A 5,924-nucleotide genomic window follows, 5' to 3' on the forward strand; every position below is an offset into this window, starting at 1 on the left:
GTAGTTAGAGACCATTGACCACAGGTAAGCGGGAGCCGTTCCCTTCGCCAGTGCAGGGCCCTGAGAAGTGGGGTAACATGGGCTGACTTTGGTAGGTTGGAGATCAGACGGGCGGCTGCATTCTGGATGAGTTGAAGAGGCTCGATGGCGGTGGTCGGGGCGAGACATGACTGTTGATTGGACAAGGAGTTAAGTGGCTTTTTGTCAGGAAGGGGCGTACCCTTCTGACATTGCTCTACCTCCTGAGACACTGCTAACCATAACCTTCAGATTACCAGACGACCTGCTCTACCTCCTGAGACACTGCTAACACTAACCTTATACACACTTGTTGCAACATCCTGGAGGTCAGAATGAGTAAAGTGTAACCAGTATTTATTTAGTAACAGCTCGGTGCTGAAGGCAGAGACACAAGGTCATGTAAATGGCATTTATATAACAGTTTTTAATCCAAAGCGCTTTACAATTTGTTCCTCACATTTTACCCATTCACTCACACATTCACACACCGACGGCGGAGGCGACCATGCAAGGTGCCAACTTGCTCATCAGGAGCAATTAGGGGTTAAGTGTCTTGCTCAAGGACACTTCGACACGCTGACCGGGAGGAGCGGGAATCTAACCGGGAACCTCCGGATTACCAGATGACTGCTCTACCTCCCAACCAAGCCACTGTCACCCCTTAATAGATTGGGATTGCATCAAACATTAGCAATGTTATTATACAAACAGGTCTTTGAAATGATGGAACAACATCAAATGAAGAGAGTACCAGAGAGAGATACTCTGGCACACCTTGGATCTTATTTGTATACACAGGTTTTATATTTATTGATCATCTGTTTACATACTGAGTATTGCACATTGTACAGGGTAGACCTAGTTAGCTATATATATTTGCTAGTGCTGTCAATAGATACAAAAATAATTACTAATTAATCTCACAATTTTCTGTAATTAATCTAGATTAAAAATAGCATTTTTCTACTTAAAACCGAAGCTTGTAACAGATATTTACTTGAGTAAAATCATGGCATTAATGTAAAATCAACACAAAGAAAGTATATTTAGATTCAAAGACTATTTAAATAAGCTTTCTTTGAATACAGTTTCTCTCCTGTGAAATACAAATGTTCAACAAAACCATCAACATTGACTCAGCTTGAAGATTTTTCACTCCATAGATCAATCTAGATTAATTTATTTGAATGCTTTAATACATTTTAATTAATCTCCAAAGTATTAAGCATTCACTTTGACAGCCCTAATATTTGCACATGGGGTTGACTTAGGATATAATCTGTATATTATGATACCAGGGGGGTATTATTATTATCAATAGAGATGGTAAGATAACAGTAATTATTTTTCTACAATCATTACACAGCCAAAAATAATATTAAAAAAAAACATTTAAAGAGATTATTATTATGAAACTTTCTGGCCCCAGTTCCGGTTTCGCTGCTATTACGTCAGAGGACCAGAGACTGTTCTGATCTCCTCTCGTGGCCCCTGGCCGGGGGCCAGCGGTATGTGACTGGGAGGGGTGCTGCGAGTAGAGCTAAGGCTAAGTAAGGGAGGATCCTGGGCCTCATAGCTCATCTGAAAGGCATTTCTCTTTGAGAGAACCCACCGGGTCCAACCCCCCCCCCCCTCTAAACTACACGCAGCAACTTCACCTAATCTGGTGAGTATCTGTGGGGGGGGGGGGGGGGGGGAGTTGGCCCCACCTCAGGACCGTCCCGGCACCTCATCATCCATCCGTGTTCAAAATGAGACGATGGAGATGATCCTGCCTCCCCTTATATGAGCAAGAGAGAGAAGCACTGTTGCACGGTGGTATTCCGCCCCCGGGGAGAGAGAGGAACACACTCATATTTGGTTCTGCCGTCAGATCAAAACATGAACCCCCACCCCCCCCCCCCCTGTAGCTGGAACAGAACGGAATGACACAGCGAAACTGTCCGATTGTAAGACTATAGCGCACAACAATAAAGTAGTTTGACCTAGTTTAACCTCTTTTGTAGTTATTATGGCAAGAATGTCACCCTTAAAGGTGCTATAGATAAATATTTTATGTAGAGTAATTGTTTACAAAAAGAATACATCCACCAAGCTTTTTTTTTCATCCACGTGGAATGCACCTAATTGGATAAATGACATACTGCTGCTCTAGTGCGACATCTAGTGGGTAAATGTTATTTATAGCAGCTTTAAGGACATAAAGAGGGATAAGTGGGGAAGTCAACCTAGAGGATGGTTTGTTAAACTACGGGTCGGGAATCAAATTTAGGGCCTTCTTCCGACGTGTGCCCAAGTGACAACAGTACAGTAGTAATATCTTTGCGATACGTTTCAATGAACCCTGACTTAAAAAGAAACCACGGACAACGGGTTAGAGAAGCGGGTTTGTGACAAATGGACTACATTTATATAGCGCTTTTATCCAACGCGCTTTACAATTGGTTTCTCACATTCCCCCATTCACTCACACGTTGACGGCGGAGGCAACCATGCAAGGTGTGAGTGTGTGAATGTGTGTCTCTCTTTACCTCCCTTCTGCAATAACTCCCCCAGACCTTTGCTGTAAATACGAGTGTGCTTTCAGGATGATGTCACCCAGAGGGGAGCAGACCTCTAGTGAACTGCAGACACCATTTCCTCAAACACTTTTTTCAGCTTTCCCTCGGTTGGACCTACTGCAGTTTAAAATAGTTAGGAAATAGCATCTGGAGTTAAAGGAACAGCAGCATCAAACAGCTGAATGGAATAGAATAGAATGGAAATACTTTAATCATCCCGAGGGAAATTTCGGCACTACAAATCGCTCACAGTAAACAATTAGGTAGACTGTGAGCGATTTGTAGTGCCAAATTTCCCTGACCATGACCATGCAACATTCTGGGAAATGTGCTTATACCGTCTTCTCCAGAGTCAGACAATAACATAGATAGCAATTTCCTCTCTGCAAGCTAGCCAAGCTTAGCACAGATGAATGGTAGCGGATACGGACCACTAGGCTAGGCTAGCTTGCAGCCGGATGGCTTTCTACTGAACGGACTCTGGAGAAGACGGTAATTAAGTGCATATCTCATGATGTTGGCGTGTTCCTTTAACTAGAGGTCTGCTCTCCTCCGGGTGACGTCATCCAGCGGAGTTTTCTCAGGGGACCTACGATACATAGTTGCAGGACATTCCGGACTATTCTCTGTGGTATGAAGATGGATATAAGCAGGTAAAAAGGCAGGTAATCTGTGATGGAATTTTAACCAGGGTCAGCAGTGTCAAGAGGGTGATAGATAGACAGTTGTCAATTTTAACCAAAGTGGTCCCAGAGGGTGACAATGCCATTACTCGCTGGTCCAAAAGATACAAAGACATCACCCATGCTTGTCCCCAGAGACCAGGACATTTGAATGCTTGAGTCCATCTATGTCACAATAATACGACAGGTAGCTGTGGAATCTTCCCGTCTGCATTGACACATACGATGACTTGAAACATATTTCCATAATGTCCTAATCCTGACCACTCCTGAATAGAGATCACTTAAATCCCCAAATTGCCACAGCTAGCCACGTCTAACACCATTAACTGGGAAGACAAATGGACATGTGTCAAAACCTGAGCCACACATAATCTCAAGTGACCTCACCCAGGCTCAAATAAACAATAAACCTAATCCCACTGTGGTGTAGAGAGACTGAGGGCTTGACAGCGGTGACCCAACCTGAATTGGTTGCCCTTATTGCGTCAAGTCAAGTCAAGAGTTTTATTTGTCACGGCATGCAGGGCATACAGTGAAATGCGGGTGGGCATGCCCGCAGTGATTGTGCAATAATACAAGTAATAAGAATAAGACATAACAGGTATAATGTACATGAAGTTTAAAATGCATGGTAAAAGACCTGCTAAGGTCCTGCGATAGTGCAATACAGTGTTAAGCTACAGAATAATATTTGGCCCCTCAGAATATATATATATATATATATATATATAAAAATTATCTTTTATATATATATCAGACCAACTAGGCTCTTTTTTTTTTTTTTTTTTTTAATCTTTTTTCCCTCTCCTTTTTCCGATGTTTCTCCCATCCCACTGTTTAGTCGTTATGCCAATTCCCAACCCCCTTCCTGGTTGTTGCGCACTCCCCCCTACCAGCTACTAGGACAGAGAGGCTTCGGCTCAGCTTCTTCCCCCAGGCCATCAGAGCCTTGACAGCGGTGACCCAACCTGAATTGGTTGCCCTTATTGCGTCAAGTCAAGTCAAGAGTTTTATTTGTCACGGCATGCAGGGCATACAGTGAAATGCGGGTGGGCATGCCCGCAGTGATTGTGCAATAATACAAGTAATAAGAATAAGACATAACAGGTATAATGTACATGAAGTTTAAAATGCATGGTAAAAGACCTGCTAAGGTCCTGCGATAGTGCAATACAGTGTTAAGCTACAGAATAATATTTGGCCCCTCAGAATATATATATATATATATATATATATATATATATATATATATATATATATATATATATATATATATATAAAAATTATCTTTTATATATATATCAGACCAACTAGGCTCTTTTTTTTTTTTTTTTTTTTTTTTATCTTTTTTCCCTCTCCTTTTTCCGATGTTTCTCCCATCCCACTGTTTAGTCGTTATGCCAATTCCCAACCCCCTTCCTGGTTGTTGCGCACTCCCCCCTACCAGCTACTAGGACAGAGAGGCTTCGGCTCAGCTTCTTCCCCCAGGCCATCAGAGCCTTGAACAATGAACACTGAGGGTCACAGAACACTGAACCCTACACACACAAGCACACATTAGCACACACACGACACACACGCTGTGCACGCTCGCACACTAGCAGCCACTTTAACATGAGAAAGCATTCACTCATGCTGCACACGCCCACACTTATGGCCACAAAGAAAGGTCACTTTAAAAATAGTATAGTAACAGTGTATTGCACTACCTAGGGACCTAGCATGTCCTTCATGCTCTGTAAATAACTATGTACAAATACCGTGATGTCCCACTATGTTACCTGTTTATTGCACAATGTTGTCTATTGGATTCTATTATATGTTGTACTACAGTATTGCACATCGTTGCGGGCAAGACCACCCGCATTTCATTGTATACTTGTATGCCGTGACAAATAAAACTCTTGACTTGACTTGACTTGTTGGTCCGGGAGGCCGGAGACTGTCACATGCTTTCCTCCGACGCATGTGCAGCCAGCCGGCAGCCAGCCTGGCAGCGCAGATTCTCACCGGGAGAGTGTAACGTGTGGAAGGTCACACTACCTCCCTCCAGATCCTACCCTTGCTGTGCAGGCGCCCCGACCGAACTGTAGGGGTCTCTGTCCACAACGCCCAGGACCCACCCATCAGCTTTCCCACCCCTAACACTGCCAATTGTGTTAGTATGAACGACCAGCCAAGCTGATAGCAACGCCGAGAGCTGGATTCAAACCCAGCGTCTCCAGCGTTGATGGCGAGCGCCTTGCCCACTACACCATCTAGCCGCCCCTCTAGGCTATATCTTAGCTATAATGTCCAAATAGAGAAACTACCACCACCTAAAGAATGCTTATTATACTTTGTTTTATCCATGTTGAGAGTGAATAACAGGTAGGCAGCAGGTGCAATGTAGCGCTTGCTCAACATGAATAAAGTCGGTGGACAGCGCCTGGTGCTGAAATAACAAACAAGCCACACCACATGTGTGGTGTGAAATTAAAACATCAGTTCAGTAAGTCATTCAAACTTTATCTTTACTTATATATGACTGTGACGGCACCACACATTGCAAACAGTTACAAACAGTAACAATGCAATACAACTGAAGTCAAATCAGAGCAAAAAAAGCTGAATCTGCTTCAAGAAGATGCGCTACATTAGGTATATAAGGAATTAC

This window comes from Notolepis coatsorum, assembly GCF_963971535.1.
Source record: "Notolepis coatsorum genome assembly, chromosome: 17".
NCBI lineage: Eukaryota > Metazoa > Chordata > Actinopteri > Aulopiformes > Paralepididae > Notolepis > Notolepis coatsorum.